Source organism: Bombina bombina, chromosome 5 (assembly GCF_027579735.1).
Source record: "Bombina bombina isolate aBomBom1 chromosome 5, aBomBom1.pri, whole genome shotgun sequence".
Taxonomy (NCBI): domain Eukaryota; kingdom Metazoa; phylum Chordata; class Amphibia; order Anura; family Bombinatoridae; genus Bombina; species Bombina bombina.
This window is the reverse complement of record NC_069503.1, coordinates 773376665-773401635: the sequence shown is the minus strand read 5'-3', so window position 1 is coordinate 773401635 and position 24971 is coordinate 773376665. Positions and strand designations below refer to the sequence as shown.

The following is a 24971-nucleotide window of genomic DNA, read 5'->3' as shown; positions in this document are numbered from 1 at the left end:
TGGATAGGAATATGAAGGTATGCATCCTTCAAGTCCACGGTAGTCATATATTGACCCTCCTGGATCATTGGTAAAAATGTTTTGAATCATCTCCATCTTGAAAGATGGGACTCTGAGAAACTTGTTTAGACTCTTGAGATCTAAAATGGGTCTGAACGTTCCCTCTTTTTTGGGAACCACGAAACGATTTGAGTAAAACCCTTGCCCCTGTTCCAGTCTTGGACGAATTACTCCCATAGTAGAGAGGTCTTTTACACAACGTAAGAACGCCTCTCTTTATCTGGTCTACAGACAATCGTGAAAGAAGAAATCTCCACCTTGGAAGAAAATCTTTGAATTCCAATTGATACCCCTGGGTCACTATATCCAGTGCCCAGGGGTCCTGAACATCTCTGGGCAAAGAGAGAAAGCCTGCCCCCTACTAGATCCGGTCCCGGATAGGGGGCCGTCCCTTCATGCTGTCTTGGTAGTAGCAGCGGGCTTCTTGGGTTGTTAACCCTTGTTCCAAGCCTGGTTGGGTCTCCAGTCGGACTTGGTCTGAGCAAAATTCCCTTCTTGTTTCGTGGAAGAAGAGGGTACTCCTTCAAAGTTCCGAAAGGAACAAAAATTATTCTGTTTACCTCTCAATTTAGCAGTCTTATCCAGAGGTAGGAGATGACCCTTACCTCCAGTAATGTCAGAAATGATTTCCTTCAACTCAGGCCCGAATAGGGTCTTACCCTTGAAAGGAATAGCCAAAAGCTTTGACTTCGATGACACATCAGCAGACCACGATTTTAACCATAACGCTCTACGCGCTAAAATGGCAAATCCGGCATTCTTAGCCGCCAACTTAGCAATTTGAAAGGGGGTATCTGTGATAAAATAATTAGCCAGCTTGAGAGTCTTAATTCTATCTAAAATATCCTCTAAAGGAGTCTCAGTCTTTAGAGACTCTAAGGCATCAAACCAGAAAGCCGCCGCAGTGGTAACTGGTACAATGCAGGCTGTCGGTTGTAAAAGGAAACCCCGATGAAAAACTTTTTTAGAAGACCCTCCAATTTCTTATCCATAGGGTCTTTGAAAGCACAGCTGTCCTCAATAGGAATAGTTGTACGCTTAGCCAGGGTAGATATAGCTCCCTCCACCTTAGGGACTGTCTGCCAAGAGTCCCGAACAGTGTCAGATATGGGATACATTTTCTTAAAATTAGGAGAAGGTGAGAACGATATACCTGGTCTGTCCCATTCCCTCTTGATAATCTCCGAAATTCTCTTAGGAACCGGAACAACATCAGTGTAAGCAGGTACCTCTAAGTATTTGTCCATTTTACACAATTTCTCTGGTGGTACCACAATAGAATCACAGTCATCCAGAGTCACTAAAACCTCCCGAACAGGCGGAGGTGTTCCAGCTTAAATCTAAAGGACATGACGTCTGAGTCTGTCTGAGGTAACACACTTCCCAATTCCAAAAGTTCTCCCTAAGACAAAAGTTCCCTGACCCCCAACTCAGATCCCTGTGAGGGAACGTTGGAAATAGCCAACAAAGCATCAGGACGACTCATTAACATTGATTCCTGTCCTACTGTGTTTGCCCTGTAACACTGGTAACTTAGATAATACCTCTGTAAGGGTAGTTGACAAAACTGCAGCCATAGCCTGCAGAGTAAATGAATTAGACACGGTTGAGGAACCCGGCGTCGCTTGGGTGGACATTAAAGGTTGTGACATTTGGGGAGAAATTGGCGGCATATCCTGATTCTCCTCAGATTGAGAATCATCCTTAGGCACACTTTCTTTACATAAAATATGCTTTTTACATTGTAAGGCCCTTTCAATACAAGAGGTACACAAAGTAAGAGGGGGTTCCACAATGGCATCTAAACACATAGAACAAGGAGTTTCCTCAAGTTCTGACATGTTAAAAAGACTAGCAATAGCAACAAGTCGTTTTTTAACCTAATTGACTCAAAAAAATGTAAAAAAAAAAAATTAAAAAAAAAAAAAAAAAAGTGTACTGCGCCTTTAAATAATAAAAGCGCAACAATTTTTCTGTATCTCACAAAAAACGATTTTGCAGCAATAAAAAATATAATAAGAAGTTCAAATTAGCTAATTAATATCGCACAATCTGTTAGAAAATGCTAAGTCACATTTTATAGCATCTTTATTTGATATAACCAAGTTTTAAAACATTATCAGCCCCTGCACCTAGGGTACTCAAGTCTGTGACAATAACGATCCGTTGATTGAAAAACTAAAACTTGGGCCCCACCGGAGCTAGGGCTTTGCTGCCTTATACTGAAGAGAAACTGCGCATCTGAGCGCGCAAAATAGGCCCCGCCCGCCATGGGCATCGCATTAGCCTTCCCCACAACCGCATGGGAAGAAAATTCAGTGAAGCCATGTGGTCCCCTAATGTATAGTAAAAACAACTACAATAAACAGCCATCTTTCTAGGCCAATTATCAAATAATAGGACAGTCTCTCAACCGCATCTCCCAGTGTCTAGCCCATATTGACTCACATATAGCATTCAATATAAAAAACCCCGGGAATTCCAGTACCACCATGAAGCATATAGATCTACTGCTTACCCCTTCCACGGTAGGGAATAATGTCAGCCAGTTCTGATATAACAAGTCTCCCCAGAAGTAAAGGACTGAACATACCTCAATGCTGCTTGTAGCATGACACCATTCTCCACACTGAAGATTTTTCTTGCACTACCTTCAGAAGCTCTGTGGGAACCAGAATGGATCTTAGATAACATTTGCTGAGATCATCAACTTCAGGGCAGAAAAAATTAATGTCTCCATTCCTCTTGGGAATCCAGAATGACGATCTCTCCCTGAGGAAAATAGTACTCACTGGCACCATTTTAAAATAAAAAATTTCTTGATTGAAGAATCTAAAACTAAACACCTCACTTTACCTCTTTCTATTACTAACACAGGCAAAGAGAATGACTGGGGATGAAGGGAAGGGAGGAGCTATATATACAGCTCTGCTGTGGTGCTCTTTGCCACTTCCTGTTAGAAGGATAATCCCACAAGTAAGGATGAAATCCGTGGACTCATATCGTAGAAGAAAGCAGCTAATCAGCTGTGTTGTGCTCCTGCTGCAGATATAAGATAAAAATATCTGTCTACTGCCGCTGCATTTCTCCCTCATAAAGCATGCCCTCCTTTTCTTGGACTACATGCACCCTGCAAATCCGTTCTTCCCTCAAAATTGGTAGGTTATCAGTTTAAAGAGTCATTTCCCCCCTTAATTCTGGAGTCACACAAGGTGGCCAGCATCTGCTCAGGGCATTCCTCCAGACCTTTCAGCAGCTCCTTCAGCGTCCTGTGCTGGACAAGCCCTGCCTAAGAAGCTGACTGGTTTTAACACTGTGGTGGAAGTGGCCTGCAATACTTCAGCATCCGTTAAAGTAAAGTTGATAAACTAGAGCAGCCTTTATCACTGGGTGGAGCATGTAAGCCAAACAACATACAGCGATATTCACCCTCAAGGAGAGCCTTCGCTATATTGGGTGCCCAGTTGGTGGTTACAAATCTTAACTGGAATCTTTAACACATCCCATTTAGACCTTGGTGCCTGCCCTCTCCCTACCATCCTCCTAAGATCCTGCAATATATGTCAGTGGTTTGCTGCTCATTCAACACCTCAGCATCAAGAAGGAATGATTGGTAGCATCACTAGCACTACCCTTATCCTCATCACACACACACCTTGGGCTGACACCGGTGTTTAGGAGCACTCCATAGGTTAGTGGTAATGTGCACCAAATGTCCAACAGCCTTCACAAACTCCTGCAACGCAGGAACAGTATAGTGGTCGGACTACCCTCTTGTTTAAATAGCTGCATGAATGTAGGTGGTAGTGTGAAGCAACTGCTTCCATCAACTACTTGAAAGGCTCAGCGAATGACGCACCATCAACAGCTACCAGCTGACCTATCAGGTTAATTCTCTCGACTGCTGCCTAGACATCGGCCTAGAGTGAATTCCCCCCTAATTCTCTTTGGTGGGCTGAAGACATCATTGAGATATTGAAGGCGGTACCTGACTGCCGTTTGCCATCAATGTTGTTTCCCCCGTCCTGACTTCTGCTGGTAGTGTTAGTAGAAGATGGCGTTGCCAGCTGTGACAAGGAAATTGTTGTGCTGTTGCTGCGGGCCCCAATGCTAAAAAGGCTAAAGTATCACTATTGAAATTCTAAAATAATTGTGTATTAAAAAAATCAACATTTATTAGAATAAAAATAGGGTACCCTATGAAGGACAAAATTATAAACAAAAGTGAAATAACAATGATCTCTATGTCTCTAACTAGATATGGTCAGTATAAGAAGTGAAAATAAAATTAGTGATTATCTTCTATAAGTGTCCAATAGGTGTAAAAGTTCCAAGTGAGTAGTATCCAGGAAATCCAAACTGAAGTTCTTGAAGACAGTTAAAAAAAAACAAAAAGGGCAAAAATATGTAGAAAAATAAAAATGGTAATGCAAAAGTTAACCAAAAATATATAGATAATCCAAGTGTCCAATGGTATCGGACCCTGTGAGGAAAAATAGATCATATTTTTGCAATAATGTTATAAATGTAGATAAAGACCTACTAAAACCAGACTACCCTATGTATAACACTTGAGCAATGACTTCTATCGATGCGTTTCGGCCCTGGCGTGGGCTTTTTTCAAGACTAAAAGAGCTTTTGAACGACGTGAAGCATTTGCTGCTTCTGCCTGCCCTTCTACCGCTGTTGAGGTCTCCTTGCTGGTGGCTTGAAATGTGGCACCGCTAATTCTCTCTGCTCTCTCCCTGGAACACTTTTCCCTCTCCTAGTAGTGATAGAACTTGTGAAACCTACCAGGCTGCTGCTATAAAACATGTAGAGCAGAACTGGCAGTGGTAGAACTGATGGTGGCACTGGGCAACCACTGGAGCAGGTGGATTTTGGAGTTGACTGTCTAAAGAGCCGCCATGTACACAGAGGCCAACTCAGACCCCCTTCTGCTGACTCCCATCAATACTGTGCCCCCTAACCTGACTACTGCTGCTCCTAGTAGGTGGCATTTCCGTCTGTGATAAAAAGATTGTTGTGCTGTTGCAGCTGACCCCACCTTCTTCCCTCAATAAAACGGCCTTGCTGAGATCTTGGTTCACCCGGAAGCTAGTGTGATGACCCAATACTCTCCCAATGGCTAACTCCTTTGCCACACAATTTGCAATTAACATAGTCCCACATCTTTGAGCGATGTGAATCAGTTGCTACTTCTGATTGCCCTTCTACTGCTGTAGAGATCTCCTTGCCATTGGCTTAATATGTGGCACTTTTTCCTCTCCTAACAGTTATGACAGAACTACCAGTGATTATAATACTGATAAATTGAACTACTGGTAGAACTGGTAACATGGGTATTCTACGTAACTACTACTATGGTGCTGTAGAGAGCCTGTAGCTGTTAGGTAGCCACAGTGCAGTTACAAAAAAATAGTTTTAATTAGGGGTACTAGTAATATTTACATAATATCTAAAATATATATTTGATATAGTAAACGGTAAAATAAGAGGTAACAGCATATTAATATGAGTTATGCAGAACTGTGGAATGAATAATAAAGGGATTATTTATCTTTTTAAACAATTTTATTGCAGACTGACACATTAAAGGGACACTGAACCCAATTTTTTCTTTCATGATTCAGATAGAGCATGCAATTTTAAACAACTTTCTAATTTACTTCTATTATCTATTTTTCTCCGTTCTCTTGCTATCTTTTTTTAAAAAGCAAGAATGTGATGCACAGGAGGAGCCAGTCCATTTTTGGTTGAGTTCATGGGTTATGTTTGCTTATTGGTGGGTAGATGTAAGCCTCCAATAAGCAAGCACTATCCATGGTGCTGAACCTAAAATGGATTGGCTACTAAGATTTACATTCCTGCTTTTAAAATAAAGATAGCAAGAGAACGGAAAAAAATTAATAGGAGTAAATTAGAAAGTTGCTTAAAATTTCATGCTCTATCTGAATCATAAAAGAAAAAAATATGGGTTCAGTGTCCCTTTAAATTAAAACTCCCCCTACAAAGGCAAGAGACCTACCTACAAATCCCACTGCAACATAAAAGTGAAGCCAGTGTGATGCACTATCTGAAAAAAAAAATTATGCTGCACACACAGTGTTAAACTTAAAATTAACCCCCACTCCAACAAAGGCAGTAGACCTAGCTGTGTCCCCACTGCAATATTAAGTTTCGGCTATCACTAAACTAGAAGAAAGCTATACTCTTTTCAGTTATAGTGGAGATAAAAGCAGCAGTTTAAAATCCTTAAAAGGACACTAAACCCAATTTTTTTCTTTAAATGATTAGATAGAGCATGCCATTTTAAGCAACTTTCTAATTTACTCCTACAATCAAATTTTCTTTGTTCTTTTGCTATCTTTATTTAAAAAGCAGGAATGTAACACTTAAGAGCCGGCCCATTTTTGGTTAGAACCTGGGTTATGCGTGCTTATTGGCTTGCCTACTGTATCCACCAATAAGCAAGCTGTGACGAACCAAGGTTATCCAACCCTGCGCCAGTCACTTATTTGGCATAGAAAGGGTTTTCTGTCACCAACAGGTCACAATCTAACCACACCAGGCAAGCTTGTGATTCAGTTTAGTGGGTGCAAGAGTTAACCGCACTCCCTTAATCTGTACTAGACGTAAGAGAAATGCCCAACACTCCCTTTTAATGCCACCCACAATAAACTATCAATCCTATAGCTCTAATACTGCAACAACTTAAAATTTATTAAAGGGAAAATCCTAAGGAAAAACCCAGACTTTACACATTAACTTTAGAAATACAACTTAGCAGAAAATAACCTAAAATTATACAGTTCTAATATTCCAGTCTCTTTCAGTAACGTGGTTCAATTATTAAACAAAGGCCAAACTTAATAAAGGAATTATTTATTATGCCAAAAATATTATGCACAATGCATTATTAATAAAAAGTTGTTACAAATAAAATTACACACGCAAACAGTGTTTTAAAATAAAAAGGAGAAAAATAACAGACCTAATACTTCACTAGCTTGAGTCTGCCCCCAGGGAGATGGGCAAGAAGAAAAGTTGTCACTCACGCTGTAGCAAGCAGCATCCCATGTAGAATGAACAATCTTATTGTTAAAAAATAAGATTCTTAAACCCTACTTTTCAGAGATCAGGTTGCTTAACCACACCCTCCTGGGCGGGCTAAGAAACCCCCCTGTCTTTATGATCCCCAATAGACTAATTTCTTGCCTGAAATTATACAATCCAGTATAATTTCTGCTAGGTAAGAAATTTCTATATTTACATATCTAGAACCTTTTAGTTTTATTGGGAGAATCGGTTTGATATCAAATATGCCATAGGCTGTCATATTTACCTTCCTTTAAGGGTATAGCAGTTTTAACACACATATATACATAACCCATGTCCCTTTATTGACCTCCTCAGGAGATGTGCTGGGGGGACCCTGTTCTACATCATGCCCTGCTGCTGACAGCTTAGGCCATAAAAGTCTGTCCCGTTTACACTGCCAAGCATTTATGATGCTCCTGGCACTTCAAAGAAGACACAAACACAATTCTTCTTGAAAAACAAATAACTGTTTTGAGTCCAAGCTACACAAAGTTAACTCCTTAGCAGCTGAATCCTGAGATATTCGTGACACAAGCACTATCCATGGTGCTGAACCTAAAATGGGCTGGCTCCTAAACTTTAAATTCCTACTTTTAAATGAAGATACCAAGATAACGAATAAAAATTAATAGGTGTAAATTAGAAAGTTGCTTAAAATTACATGTTATATCTGAATCATTAAAGAAAGAAAAATGGGGTTAGTGTCCCTTTAATTTTATAAAAGTAACAGCCATAGAATTATTTTATTAAAAAAAAAAAAATAATGAATGAGCAAATCTAGGCAAGTATCCCCACTTGCTTTTCCTCATAGGTTGTTACCAATGCACCAAGAAACTCTGGGTAAGATATGTAAACTTGATATACAATAGTTCATGCATTTTGCTTCCAAGTGCAATCCCCTTTAAAGGGACACTAAACCCACATTTTTTCTTTCATGATTCAGATAGAGAATACAATTTTAAACAACTTTACAATTTACTTCTACTATCTAATTTGCTTAATTTTTTAGATATCCTTTGTTGAATAAAGAACAATGCACATGGGAAAGCCAATCACATGAGGCATCTATGTACAGCAACCAATCAGCAGCTACTGAGCCTATCTAGATATGCTTTTCAGCAAAGAATATCAAGAGAATTAAGCAAATTAGATAATAGAAGTAAATTAGAAAGTTGTTTAAAACGGCATGCTCTTTCTAAATCATAAAATAAAAAAATGGGTTTAACATCCCTTTAAGGTGTTGGTGCAGCAAAATAACAAAAAACTTCTGGACTAAACTAGCTAAGAAAAAGTATAAATCCCTGGCCCACAGAGAGAAAAATGCAATATATAGTTACACCGCACGGAAAATTATAACATGTCTGATTCTGCACAATTGTACATCAAAAAACAGCACAGCAAGCACACACCATTGTACTCATCAGAGGGCTGATGTTCACTAAGACTACCGTCTCTCTATGCCAGGTTAAAAGTGGATTTTACAAGACTGTTTGGCATTTGATGGCTGACTTGTTGAGCCTCACGTCATTTAGTAATGCTCTATCAAGACTGAACAGAGAAAGTTGTACAGATGAATGGTCAGACGCCCTGTACATCACTGCAAACAAATGAGCTGATTTGCCAATCTCATCTCCTTCTGTGTCCTCTGTCTCTTTGTTGCTGCCATTGCCAAAAGTGCGTAACAAAAACATACCGGTCCCATTTCCATTTGTCTACTCCTTATATGCGTATGTCTAGTAATAAAGCCTACAGTGAGGTCACCAACCAAGAATCGTGCATGATGGTACCAGTAAGTGCCAGTCCTACAGTTACAAAACCTCAAGGAAACAATGTCTGTCCATCTTGTCCAGCATACATTAAAAAAAAAGAAAATACAAAACGAATAACTAAGCAGAAAAAGATGTGTCCTATATTCAACCTATATCAACATGCTAAAACGTATGATCAAAGTGGGGGTGTTAGAAAAACCAATACAAACTGCGTAAATAGCGAGCGATCACACCATCTTGTAATAAACTATTTTACAGAATTAGAGAGCTGAGACCTATAGACTGTCTTTTAAAACTCTCAATATAACGCGCGTCTACAAACTACTATGACCGATAAGCGATCTGGATTCACATCACAATCATTAAAACTCGTTGGCAGTTCAGCCAGTGTTGATATTACGCGCCAGTATGACGACACTTCCCACGTGATAGCTCTGGTTCAGGGTTACGCAGCTGACTTTGAGCGTGACGCACACGTCTCATGTCCCTACGGCAGGCCATTGGTGACTAAGATCATCGGTAGCGGACGCGGAGACTTCCCTGTGTGAGGTGAGTAATGTCTCATAAATTAAACGTGTGGCTGTTGTCGTTGGCACTGATATTATCACAATTAGTTCCCTGTTGCTGTACAACACTTGTTAGAGGCGCTGCCCCGTTGTATAGCTAAACACATGTCCTCTGTCAGCTCCGGGCTTTTTGGGCCTCTGTGCTGCCGTATTTTTTCTGTCCCACGAATGAGAAGTGGGAGGGGGTAGCCTCTGATTGGTTGATCTGTGTTGTCAGTTATATACTCTGTCTCTTACCCTCACTATAATTCGCTATGGGATAATTGTCAGTGTTAAGGTGGCGTTGTTATTGCGGTGAAGTTACTCAGCAGCTCCGCATAACATCAGTGTTTGGATAAACTTGTAATTTATTTGTTTTGTGTCTGATAGTGCACCTTGTAGAAAGAAGTACCCCTGAAGCCCCAGTTTATACGAGGCACACAATGTTTCACCACACACCAGAAAAGAGTGCTATATTAATTTGTTTTCTATATATAATGTGTGTGTAAAATATATGCGACATTGAAATACGTAATTATAACAATAGAGCAAACGTTTGTTGTGATATTTGTCCAAAACTGTATATTATATTCATGTTTATGTGTGAAGTACTGTCAGAATTTATTTAGTTACATAAAATACAATAATATTGTTTATCCATGCATTGTGCACACAAGTTTCTTCGTGTATATAACACATTAAAATGACCTTTTAGTAACTTAGGGAGGATAAGTGTAGTGGGCTAGAGGGAGTCAGTGGGTTGTTAGATGTCTAGGAGGTAGTACCGAGGATGAAAATATATAATAATGTTCGAAATTACATTTTCATGATTCAGGTAGAGTGCAATTTTGAACAACTTTCTAATTTACTTCTATTATCTATTTTGATTTGTTTATTTGATATATATTGTTGAAAAGCATACCTAGGTAGGCTCAGGAGCCGCAATGCTCTACTAAGAGCTAGCTGCTGGTTGGTGGATGCAGATATATGCCTCTTATAATTGTCTCACTCAATAGCATCAGCTAACTCCCAGTTGCTTCTTCAACATTGGATACCAAGAAAATGAAGAAAATTTGATCATAGAAATGCATTGGAAAGTTGTTTTAAAATTACATGTTCTATCTTAACCATTAAAGAAGATTGAGTTTCATATTTTAACATGTTGCCAGTCTGGATGCGCTTGAATTAAAGGCACATTGTACACTAGATTTTTCTTTGCATAAATGTTTTGTAGATCCATTTATACAGCCCATCTGAGAGTGTTTTTGTAACAATGTATAGTTTTGCTTATTTTTTAATAACATTGTGCTGATTTTCAGACTCCTAGCCAACCCCCACAGTGCCAGATGTATACATGCGTTTACAGACTCCTGCAGGCTCCTGTTTGTTATCTGTATTTTCATATTCAGGGAGGGGGGTTGTCTGCTCCCCCTTTTTTTTTTACCCAGCCACTTGAGTGGGTTTTCCATACTATCTCATCTACGGTGCTAAATTGGGAGCTTCTAAGTCATTTTTTAAAAGGTTTTATATTGGATTTTTAAATCAGTATCTGTGCATATTCTTCTTTATAGTAGTTTATTACATGCAGTTGTATGAAAATGGGTGTATACTGTCCCTTTAAGAAGGATGCACTTGGGCATTGCTTCATTTGCACCAACAAGCATATAACTTTCCTCAGAGTGAGTCAGGAGGGATGGTGGGTAGGAGGGAGCACTGTGTTTTAACATTTGTCACTATTCTGTGGGCCATTATAAAGGTGACCTGTGACAGACAGGCTCATCATTGAAGTGTTTAGCAAGACAAACGGAATAGTAGTCTGTCTTGCAGTATTTTTTTTAAAGGCACCCATGAGACGTGTTCCTATCTATCACCCTGACCACATTATAATAATTATCAATCTTTATAAAGTTAAAAACAATTTTGCAGTGCTATGGCAATGGGTACAATGATTACATGCTTTTATAATATGTAACTGGATGCTTGAGAATACTAAGTAAAGGGCCCTACCTGTGAGGTGCCGTCTGTGGTGTACAGCATAATCTACACAATTGATGGACTCATAATGTTACATATTAAAGGCAATAATTGGGAACTCTAGTAATGTCATGTAAGGGAACGGATGTGAATAAAGACTGATGTAAATGTAGGTTGTGTGTATGTCTGAACAAATGTGTTTTCAGGAGCTCTTGACCAGTAAAAGCAAAAAGAATATCTCACAAAGCAATGCAAGGAATTCCTCAGAATTGGTGCAATATGAGTCATATAGCCATGAGCTTGAGGTGGTAAAGAAAATAAACATTCATCATTGTATTTTTACCTATCTAAATATGCAATTTAGATGACTAAAATATGTTCTCACTTATGTTTTTGAATCTAAACATGGCTCTGAACTAAATGCAATTTTTACATATTCTGCTTTAGCTGGTTTTTGTATTTGATTTTAAAGAGAATATAAGAAAATTAATAATTCAGAAACATTTATTTATGATGTATTTAAATCTTTCAAAGCACTGAGAGCAAGTCTAACTCTCCCATACAGTGAATTAAGAACCTGATGTGTGTCAATTGCCCAATTTAAACTCAACCTTGAGCTATTTGAGCATGAAAATGGTGGGATATGTTGCGTATAAGGAACTCACTGTTATAAACTTTAATTCATCACTTTTTCTTCACTTTTTCTGGTATTTTAAAGGACCAGTAAATACAGTAGATTTGCACAATCAACCCATTAATGATAAAAAGACAATGCAATATCACTTCGTCTGAACTGAATAGTAGTCTATTTCCACTCCCTCTGTACCATGTGACAACCATTAACCAATCACAAATGCATATATGTATATTCTGCATATGCCCAGTAGGAGCTGGTGACCCAAAAAGTGTAAATATAACTGTGCACATTTAGTTAATGGAAGTAAATTGGAAAGTTGTTTAAAATTGCCTGCTTTATCTGAATCTTGAAAATTTGACTTGAGTGACTGTCCCTTTAAATCAAAAAGTGCCTTTTTGTATAATGGTTCTAATGCTTTACTACTCTGCTCTGTACAAAAAGGACAGCATTGGGAATCCGTAATTACATATGCATGGCTGTCCTGAGATATTTTTAAGTGTAGATATGTCATAAAACTATTTGCTATATGTAAAAAAATTCTATATTAAGCATGTATTAATTTATAATAATTTACATATTTTGCTTTATTTGTAATTTTCCTTCCCCCCCCCCCAGGTTTAATTTTTGTTTACATTCCATACATTCAAACTTGTTGGTTTTATGCATTTGCATTAGAATGTACAATAAAGGATCTCTCAAAGTATTTATACTCATTCTCTTCCTATTGTCGTATTCATTGCTTTCAGCAATACCTAAACGGCTTTAAAGGGACATGACATTTTAAATTAAACTGTGATTTAGACAGGACATGCAGTTTTAAAAAAACTTTTCAATTTACTTCTGTAATCAAATTTACTTTATCTTGGTATATTTTGTTGAAAAAACAATTCTAGGTACTATTAGAAGCAACAATCCACTACTGGGTGCTAGCTGATGATTGGTGGTGTGTATATATATATATATATATATATATATATATATATATATACAGGGAGTGCAGAATTATTAGGCAAATTAGTATTTTGACCACATCATCCTCTTTATGCATGTTGTCTTACTCCAAGCTGTATAGGCTTGAAAGCCTACTACCAATTAAGCATATTAGGTGATGTGCATCTCTGTAATGAGAAGGGGTGTGGTCTAATGACATCAACACCCTATATCAGGTGTGCATAATTATTAGGAAACTTCCTTTCCTTTGGCAAAATGGGTCAAAAGAAGGACTTGACAGGCTCAGAAAAGTAAAAAATAGTGAGATATCTTGCAGAGGGATGCAGCACTCTTAAAATTGCAAAGCTTCTGAAGCGTGATCATCGAACAATCAAGCGTTTCATTCAAAATAGTCAACAGGGTCGAAAGAAGCGTGTGGAAAAACCAAGGCGCAAAATAACTGCCCATGAACTGAGAAAAGTCAAGCGTGCAGCTGCCAAGATGCCACTTGCCACCAGTTTGGCCATATTTCAGAGCTGCAACATCACTGGAGTGCCCAAAAGCACAAGGTGTGCAATACTCAGAGACATGGCCAAGGTAAGAAAGGCTGAAAGACGACCACCACTGAACAAGACACACAAGCTGAAACGTCAAGACTGGGCCAAGAAATATCTCAAGACTGATTTTTCTAAGGTTTTATGGACTGATAAAATGAGAGTGAGTCTTGATGGGCCAGATGGATGGGCCCGTGGCTGGATTGGTAAAGGGCAGAGAGCTCCAGTCCGACTCAGACGCCAGCAAGGTGGAGGTGGAGTACTGGTTTGGGCTGGTATCATCAAAGATGAGCTTGTGGGGCCTTTTCGGGTTGAGGATGGAGTCAAGCTCAACTCCCAGTCCTACTGACAGTTTCTGTAAGACACCTTCTTCAAGCAGTGGTACAGGAAGAAGTCTGCATCCTTCAAGAAAAACATGATTTTCATGCTGGACAATGCTCCATCACACGCGTCCAAGTACTCCACAGCGTGGCTGGCAAGAAAGGGTATAAAAGAAGAAAATCTTATGACATGGCCTCCTTGTTCACCTGATTTGAACCCCATTGAGAACCTGTGGTCCATCATCAAATGTGAGATTTACAAGGAGGGAAAACAGTACACCTCTCTGAACAGTGTCTGGGAGGCTGTGGTTGCAGCTGCACGCAATGTTGATGGTGAACAGATCAAAACACTGACAGAATCCATGGATGGCAGGCTTTTGAGTGTCCTTGCAAAGAAAGGTGGCTATATTGGTCACTGATTTGTTTTTGTTTTTGAATGTCAGAAATGTATATTTGTGAATGTTGAGATGTTATATTGGTTTCACTGGTAAAAATAAATAATTGAAATGGGTATATATTTGTTTTTTGTTAAGTTGCCTAATAATTATGCACAGTAATAGTCACCTGCACACACAGATATCCCCCTAAAATAGCTATAACTAAAAACAAACTAAAAACTACTTCCAAAACTATTCAGCTTTGATATTAATGAGTTTTTTGGGTTCATTGAGAACATGGTTGTTGTTCAATAATAAAATTAATCCTCAAAAATACAACTTGCCTAATAATTCTGCACTCCCTGTATATACACACATATACAATGCTGGTCCACTAGTCCCTGACGAGTACAAAATGTGACTTTTTCCTTTAACATTGTGCAGACCTTTTAACAAACTATATACAGGTGGCCCTCGGTTTACAACGGTTCAATTTGCACCGTTTCAGAATAACAACCCTTTTTTTCAGTCATGTGACTGCTATTGAAAAGCATTGAGAAGCAGTGCATTGATTAAAAAAGCCAGTAGGTGGAGCTGTCCGCTTGTGTTGCAGCAAAGATATGCAAGCCAAGCAAGCTTAAATTAATCAGTTTAACCAGACCTGAGCTATCAAGCAGATTTCAAAAGAAACAAGATCTTCCTGTCTATAAATCAGTCCAGAAGATTGGAATGCATAGAAATAACTGTTTGCAGTTTAGCAAATGTTTTTGTTCATTTAACTTCGTTTAATTATATATTCTGTGTTGTGTGATTATTTTATTAGGTTTATAATGCTGTTCAGCATTTAAAGTCTTCATTTCAAAGCTTTTAAAATAATGTATTATTAGGTGTTACTTATGACAATTTTGAGAGGGGCCTGGAACCTAACTCCCTCACTTCCCATTGACTTACATTATAAACTGGGTTTCAATTTACAATGGTTTCGATTTACAACCATTCCTTCTGGAACCTAACCCCGGCATAAACTGAGGGCTACCTGTATATATATATGTGTGTGTTTGACTAAAAGTGACATTTTTGTTTTATTCTATAAACTGCTAACAAAATTTCTCCTATATTCCAGATAATTTTTTTGTCATTTAGAGCATTTATTTGCAGAAAATGACAACTTGTCAAAATAACAAAACAGATACAGTGTTTTTGACCTTAAATAATGCAAAGAAAACAAGTTCATATTAATTTTTAAACAACACAATACTAAAGTTTTTAACTTAGCATGAGTTCAGAAAACAATATTTGCTGGAAACCTTAATCATTATTTTTTTCAATCACTGCTTTCATGTGTCTTGCAATGCTCTCCACCAGTCTTTCACATTGCTGTTGGGTGACTTTATGCCACTCCTGGCACAAAAATTCAAGCAGCTCGGCTTTGTTGGATGGATTGTGACTATCCATCTTCCTCTTTATCACATACGAGTCCAATTTTCAGCGTTCCCCTACACCTGGTCGTCTAATTGTTATACAAAGACCTGGAGAGGCCTACAAGCCACAGTGTCTTTCACCCACTGTGAAATTTGGTGGAGGATTGGTGATGATCTGGGGTACTTCAGCAATTGAATCTTAACCTTTCGGTTAGAGGATGAGGTGGTAAACACCACGCAGACATAAAGCATGTCACAATATTGTGAGTAAGCCCAAGGAGGTTAAAATACTTTATAGTAAATTATAGACCCTACGATCTTAAAGCCATACTTTAATGTGTTTCGCACAGAACAACCTGCTTTTTATCAAAGATTGATACTTTAGCAATGGTGTAACTGGGCAGATTTATGGTCACAAGCCATCAAAGCCGAGCTGCTTGAATGTTTGCGCCTAAAATCACTCAAAAGCGATGTGAAAGACTGGTGGAGAGTATGCCAAGTCCCATAAAAGCTGTGAGTGTGTATGTATGTATGTATATATACAGGGAGTGCAGAATTATTAGGCAAGTGGTATTTTTGAGGATTCATTTTATTATTGAACAACAACCATGTTCTCAATGAACCCAAAAAACTCATTAATATCAAAGCTGAATATTTTTGGAAGTACTTTTTAGTTTGTTTTTAGTTTTAGCTATTTTAGGGGGATAGCTGTGTGTGCAGGTGACTATTACTGTGCATAATTATTAGGCAACTTAACAAAAAACAAATATATACCCATTTCAATTATTTATTTTTACCAGTGAAACCAATATAACATCTCAACATTCACAAATATACATTTCTGACATTCAAAAACAAAACAAAAACAAATCAGTGACCAATATAGCCACCTTTCTTTGCAAGGACACCCAAAAGCCTGCCATCCATGGATTCTGTCAGTGTTTTGATCTGTTCACCATCAACATTGCGTGCAGCAGCAACCACAGCCTCCCAGACACTGTTCAGAGAGGTGTACTGTTTTCCCTCCTTGTAAATCTCACATTTGATGATGGACCACAGGTTCTCAATGGGGTTCAGATCAGGTGAACAAGGAGGCCATGTCATTAGATTTTCTTCTTTTATACCCTTTATTGCCAGCCACGCTGTGGAGTACTTGGACGCGTGTGATGGAGCATTGTCCTGCATGAAAATCATGTTTTTCTTGAAGGATGCAGACTTCTTCCTGTACCACTGCTTGAAGAAGGTGTCTTCCAGAAACTGGCAGTAGGACTGGGAGTTGAGCTTGACTCCATCCTCAACCCGAAAAGGCCCCACAAGCTCATCTTTGATGATACCAGCCCAAACCAGTACTCCACCTTCACCTTGCTGGCGTCTGAGTCGGACTGGAGCTCTCTGCCCTTTACCAATCCAGCCACGGGCACATCCATCTGGCCCATCAAGACTCGCTCTCATTTCATCAGTCCATAAAACCTTAGAAAAATCAGTCTTGAGATATTTCTTGGCCCAGTCTTGACGTTTCAGCTTGTGTGTCTTGTTCAGTGGTGGTCGTCTTTCAGCCTTTCTTACCTTGGCCATGTCTCTGAGTATTGCACACCTTGTGCTTTTGGGCACTCCAGTGATGTTGCAGCTCTGAAATATGGCCAAACTGGTGGCAAGTGGCATCTTGGCAGCTGCACGCTTGACTTTTCTCAGTTCATGGGCAGTTATTTTGCGCCTTGGTTTTTCCACACGCTTCTTGCGACCCTGTTGACTATTTTGAATGAAACGCTTGATTGTTCGATGATCACGCTTCAGAAGCTTTGCAATTTTAAGAGTGCTGCATCCCTCTGCAAGATATCTCACTATTTTTTACTTTTCTGAGCCTGTCAAGTCCTTCTTTTGACCCATTTTGCCAAAGGAAAGGAAGTTGCCTAATAATTATGCAAACCTGATATAGGGTGTTGATGTCATTAGACCACACCCCTTCTCATTACAGAGATGCACATCACCTAATATGCTTAATTGGTAGTAGGCTTTTGAGCCTATACAGCTTGGAGTAAGACAACATGTATAAAGAGGATGATGTGGTCAAAATACTCATTTGCCTAATAATTCTGCACTCCCTGTGTGTATATATATATATATATATATATATATATATATATATATATATATATATATATATATGTGTGTATATATATATATATGTGTGTATATATGTATGTATGTGTGTGTGTGTGTGTGTATATATATATAATATATGTGTGTGTGTGTATGTATATATATATATAATATATGTGTGTGTGTGTATGTATATATATATATAATATATGTGTGTGTGTGTATATATATTTATATATGTGTGTGTGTGTGTGTGTGTGTGTATATATATATATATATATATATATATATATATATATATATATATATATATATATATATATAATTATGCGGAGACGAAAAGTGAGTTTAAAATCCTCCACTAAGCTAAAAATATAGTGAAAATAACTCATTGTGTAGTTCATTAACACATCTAGACAAGCTAGAAGGCTTGCTTTTACCACAGAAAACCTCTGAGTACATTGTTTCCAATGCAGCAAAGGATTGGGTAAGACATGCAAATTAGGTTCACAATAACACACCTTTTTACTTCAAGCCTGCTGTTATGCAGACTTCACGTTTACGCCATAGCATTGCTTTCACAACTTTCAAGCTTAGCTAGGGTTAGTACAGTGATTCAGAACCATCCCAGGACAGCCTGCTTTGTGGTGTTTGACACTCATCAGCTGGGAGTAGGTTGCATCACTGCAGGGTGAAGTTGATTTCTGGGGGTGAAATACAACCGAATTTGCATATCTTATCCAGAATCCTTTGCTGCATTGAAAACAATTGTATTCAGAATTTTTCTGTGGGAAAAGCAAGCCTTCTGGCTTGTCTAGATTTGTTAATGAACTACACAATGAGTTATTTTCACTATATTTTTTGTGTGCGAGCACAGAGTTATCTTTATGACACACATGAACTAACACCCTCTAGTGGGGAAAAACTGTCAAAATGCCTTCACATAAGAGGGCGGCCTTCAAGGTCTAAGAAATTAGCATATGAACCTCCTAAGTTTAGCTTTCAACTAAGAATACCAAGAGAACAAATAAAAATTGGTGATAAACCACAGATCTCACAAGAACCACTAGGGGAACCCATACAAACCAAAGTCACCACTGACCGCTTAAGGGATGGAGTGCCTCCCCGCCTGGGTGTTTGGAAAAAAAAAAAAAAAAAATGTCAATCTGATACCAGATGAGTAATAGGAAACTTTAAGCTATATTCACCTGCCCTTACTTTCAGGGACAGAATAATTAGTGAATTACAGGTCATAGAAAAGAATAGAATGGTTATCACCTTTATGGAGCATATGTTTGTTATTGTTAGTTAAATGAAGAAATGAAAGCCTGAGAAGGGCACTGTATTGATTATTGCATGTAAAGCACTACTGTACTGTTTACTGTGTAATTTGAAATCAGAAAAATAATAAATAATAAAAAAAAAAATTGGTGATAAAGTAAATTGGAAAGTTGTTTTAAATTACATGCCCTATCTGAATCATGAATGTTTTTATTTTGGACTTGACTGTCCCTTCAAAATGCAAAAATGTCAACATGGACACATGCTCCTGGCTGAGGCTGGCTCTCTTTTTGAAAGCTATTTTGCCTGCAGCAGAGAAGAAGCGCTCAGATGATGTTGAGGTGCATGAGATGCATAACTGGGGTTTTGTCATTTTTTTTTCCCAAGGTGGGATATTTATCTACACCAATGCAAAGTGTTTTCCTCCTTGGCAAGGGGCCTTTCAACAAATTAAGCCTGGACTTAATTCTAACATAAAAATATCTTTAAATTCTATATGCAATGGTAAATAACCAGCTATAAGGTTAGGTAAAAAATATCTAGCCCGCCCTTAAAATAAAGGATATATACTTATAGAGGTTGAATTTAGTACATATTACAATTAAAAATTTCAAAAAACAAAAAAAAGTCAAAAGCGCTAATGACTATATATCAATAATAGGACAAAGCCTTACACAATTATCTATACAGTACATATAATCAGCAATAGCAAGTGATCTGCTAATAATTGTGCAAACAGATAGTAGTGCACATCAGTTCAAATAGCAACTCCCATCAATCTAGGGCTAGGTGTAAATAACAAGCAAAGCATAGTCCCAAATCACCTGATTTAATATAAACAATCCAAATGATGACTCTTATTATTTATGGGTTGCACATAAGCCAGGAGTAGTTGTAAACTTACACTGTCCTGAAAAAGTGAAAAGTAAACTTCTGTAGACATCCTGTAGGCTAATGACATAACCATAAAACACAATACCATGTGCAGGAGCTCATTGGATTGAAGCAGCTGGTGCCGTGCAAAGACCAACTAATTGCAAACCAACTAATCGATTATGAGATTTATTGATTGGTTGTTGCAGCTCTAAATATATATATATATATATATATATATATATATATATATATATATATATATATATATATATGTATATTGTGATCTCTGATGAAGCGCATGTGAGCATGCGGGAAACGCGTCAGACCCAGCCCTGCACACTGTGACTGTGTCTTTCACTTGTCTGCTTATTAAATTACCCACTTTGGAAAATAGTCTGCAGCTCCTATGTATATATAGTGTGTGTGCGCGTGTATATATGTGTGTGTGTGTTATACACACCCACACATACACACATTGGATTCAAGATAGCTCTTAATAATTGCATTTTTTTAAGTTGACAAGTAGAGTATTTCCTCTTATGGTCTGTGTCTATCTGCATCATGGCACCTCATGGAAGAACTAATAATCATTTAACACATAGTTGCAGCAGTAATCAGGAGGAATATTATTGGCCATAGTACCACTAATCTGAGCAGCAGTGGCCATCCTAAATGCTCTCTAAAATGACGCCATGGACAGTGAGTTACTTGAACAATCTATCTCTGAAAAACAGACAGGCAAGTGCTTCAGACTTGGCTCAGGTGTTATCAATGTAAATTCCACTGTCTGAGCTGTCAGATACTCCAAAGGACATTGCATGTCAACTCACCTTGCTTTCTCTTTGGTACAATACTGCAATATTAAACTGCTGAACAGCATGAAAAGAAGCCTGATGAATATTGTAAGCACATTATTTGGTCAGATGAGATCAAGATAAATTTGTTCGGCCAGGATTATTGCAGTAAATAACAGAAGTGGGAGCGTGATGAAATGGGGCTGTATGAGTGCAAAAAGGTGTTGGGGACATGACATTTATAGATTGCACCATGAACACTGGTGGAAATACCAAAATACTGGCTGACAATATGACTTTCAGTCTCCAGAAGCTTGGCAGAAGAGGAATATTCCAGCATGAAAACGATCTAAAGCACACTCCTAAAATCACAAACGAGTTTTTAAAGAAGAAAAAAGTGAAAACTATGACCTGGCCAAGTATTTCCCCTGACTTGAATCCAATAAAACTTCTTTGAGTTATTTTAAAGAGAAAGGGAGAGCATTAAGGCTGTGACACACTGCAAGCGGAGCGACGTTCAGTGTGTAGATGCAGCTGTGCGCGCCCAGTGTGTCCTGCCTTTTCATCTCTGAGCACTCTGCTGCGTCAGGTCGCGTAGCTAAGCGCTCAGAGATGAAATATTTGAACTTCAGAAGCGATGCGACGCGGAGCGAAGCAGCTGCTTTGCCTCGCGTCACATCGCTTGCAGTGTGTCACAGCCTTAACACTTAGAAGTAATGCAATTACTGTAATGTGATACATTTAAAAAAAAAAAAAATATTTAAGCGATATTGTATAGTGTGTGTGTGTACATACAATCGTTGCGTGCCAAGTGGGGCATGCAACAATTGGATGAAGCTGGAATCGTCATCACTTAGGTAAATAAAGTATTAGATGCTGGCGGAGGAACGGTGCAATGTTTACCATTTCTAATTGGTACATTTTTTTTTACAAAGGAAGCGTCCTTAAAACATTTAATGACTTAAAGTGCCCATGTTTATCCATGATTTTAAATACTTTGTACTACATATGAAAAGTTTACAATCACTTTAATATAAAAATGTGGGACCCATGGTAAAATTACATGTACACAGAACCCTTTTATACACTGTTATGATGCCAAACCTTAATTCCTATAGTACAATGTCTCCATCTAGTGGTCAAAACCCATTATTACATCTTAAAATTATCTCATTTACAAAATAGGAAAAGGCATTTCTATCACTAAGATTACAGTAATACATCTGTCTATATGTAAACATAAACAATCAGATTAATTAAAGTGGCATTAAACCCAAATTTTTACTTTGATTAGTCAGATAGAGAATACAATTTTAAACAACATACCAATTTACTTCTATTATCTAATTTGCTTCATTCTTTAGATATTCTTTGTTGAAGAAATAGCAATGCACATGGGTGAGCCAATCACACAAGGCATTTATCTGCAGATACCAATCAGCAGCTTCTGAGCCTATCTAGATATGCTTTTCAGCAAAGGAAATCAAGAGAATGAAGCAAATTAGCTAATAGAAGTAAATTAGAAAGTTGTTTTAAATTGCATGTTCTTTCTTAATCATGAAAGAAAAAAATTGGGTTTAATGTCCCTTTAAGGCCCAAAATTATTTACCAAAGGGGGGGATCAACTAAAATGATAAAATAAAACTAAAAATAATTCACCAAAATAATGTCCAATCAAAGTCCCGATTGAGATCTTTTGGATACAGTGTGTTTAGTTTGTAATACATCTCCATCTTTTTAAGATATTTTTTTTCTACTTTCTTAAGAGATTCTCTCTCTATCCCCCCGCCCCCCCTCGGTTTATGAACAGTCTCAATCACCTGGAACCTAAGTAACCTTACACTGTGTCCTATATCTAAGAAGTGGGAGAAGACAGGAATATCCCTGTTCTTATGTCTAATATTGGACTTATGTTAATTCTCTCTTTGATCTCATTAGTCATCTCACATTACATTACATAATTAGACCTGCATGTCAAGTACATTTTTTCCGTGGGTTTAATGATAAGACATCTCCTTTAATCATTGTATTGCAATTGCCACATCCAAGACAGGGACAACAACCTGTCCTGGATGTGCCAATAGTTCTCAGAGAGCTATATCTTTAACCCCCCACATTTTTCTTAAACAGATTATTCTTAATATTTTTTGTAGGATATTCTTTAAATAATTGCAAAGAAGGATTGTAATCTCTTAATAGACTCCAATGTTTCCTTAGACTATGCATAACAATATATCTTAATTTTGTATAGGTAGAAACAAACACAATTCTATCTTCTTTAATAGATTCATCTCTTTGATGTCTCTCTTCTTTCATTACTTTATCCAACTCTGTCTAGACTAAATTTTGAATTGGGTTTTATTTACATCGTTCTTTATCCATAACTATATTCTTAACTCTTTTTTTAAACTGGCTCTTTGGTATTGCCTTAAAGGTACTCTGAGGGTGGCAACTACCATATTTTAATAAATTTGTCAGTTGGCTTGACAAATCTTTATAAACTGAACATTCATTTTCATGCAATGTTTAGAAATAACTGCAACTATTGGTTTCCCAAGAGGCCTAGCTTTGTTTTTATGCATTGTTGGCAGAACGTATATGACAGGTCATTTAGGGGTTATAATAATTTATTAATCTCACAACAGAAACATTTTAAGATTAACTAAGAATTTCTATTTTTCTAATTGAGTCTGGAAACGTACTAAGGAAGGGAAAGTTGTAGTAGCTTTTGGTAGTCTGATGGAGGGGTACCTGAAACATGGGGGAAACTGGGATTTTATGTTGTTAGTTTAAATCAAAATGAGTTATTGTATTAAAGAGAGGCCGCATCACTATGGGATGGTTTCTGGAACATGACAATGACTTTTCTTTGCTGCAGTGGCCCGGTCAGTCCCCGTTTCTCATGCATGGTATACAATATATCCACAACGTTTCTAGCATCTTGTTGAATCCATGCCTAGACAAATTCAGGCTGTTTTGAAGGCTAAATGAGGCTCAACTCTCTACTAGCTAGCTGTACCTAATCAAGTGGCTGCTCAATGTATATTGTCCCTTTTTTAAACAAAACAAAAAATTCTTGAAGATCATCGCATTCTATTTCAGTCCTGTAAGTGGTGAGATCCCAAATTGGCTTTATAATTGGAAAGATCGGGTAAGCATTCTGTAATGATGGAAATATTGTTCTCTACTCAGTCATTAACAAAATTCTTGGTAATATCTGATAACGTTTTAATCTGGTAGCTCTTAGGTAGTTTAAGTACCTCAATGCAGAAACTTTGTCCAAGGGAAAAGGATATGGATGGAGAGTTAGATTTATAAAACTTTGCATTGCAAAGGAGCCTGCAAGATACTCCTTGCATTTATATGAAGATCCTTCTCCACATGAGTCTATTTTCCACCAGATATAATAGGACCACAATGAGCCCTGCAACTTGAGTTACCTTTGTCACTTTTATGACTAGATCTGGCACGTTGCCATTACTAGCTTCTGTATGGGTGAGCCACAAATGCATTCTTTTTTGTTTTCTTGTGATGAATTAATGGGGTTGATAATAGGAGCATATCTTGTGGAAGTAGGAACATTTTTTAATTGTGTAAGAAAAAATAAAGATTGACTTGTAAAGTAATGGAAGGGAAATACTAGTGGGGAAAGGGAAAATATAACTGAAAAGGTAGAATGCACTTTTTTAGTTAATAAGAAGTTAAGTGTAGAAGAAAATGTAGCGGTTAAGAAGCTGAGGAGTTGTTATACATTGACTGAGAATAATGAAGGCAGAGGAGAATCTTTTTTTCTTTAAAAAGGGACAATATACACTGAGCAGCCACTTTATTAGGTACAGCTACCTAGTAGCAAGTTGAGCCTCCTTTAGCCTTCAAAACGGCCTGAATTTGTCTAGGCATGGATTCAACAAGATGCAGAAAACATTGTGCATGTATTGTATACCATGCAGACATGAGTGTGTCACTCAACTCCTGGAGATTTGACAGAGGTGTAGGCCTGCAGTGAATAGCCCTTTCCAACTCATCCCAAAGATGTTCAAAAGGATCGAGAAACGGGGAGTGAGCGGGCCACTGCAGCAATGAAAAGTCATTGTCATGTTACAGGAACCATCATCCTACAGGGATGCGGCCATAATGAAGGCATAGATCTCTTTAGTCTGTTAGTCTGAGTAGAAAAAGGTAAGAAAATAAAGGACCACCCTGAAATAGCGAAGGAGTGACTGTGGCAGTTA

General features: G+C 37.9%; 1 protein-coding gene across 1 annotated transcript in view; it reads left to right on the top strand.

Moving 5' to 3' along the window:
- The first annotated feature begins 9427 nt into the window (after positions 1 to 9427).
- ZNF407 (zinc finger protein 407) overlaps positions 9428 to 24971 on the top strand; it is a 1276568-nt gene continuing 1261024 nt past the window's right edge. The window contains 1 exon segment of the mRNA XM_053714859.1: positions 9428 to 9479. The gene's annotated coding sequence lies outside the window, so the exon portion shown is untranslated.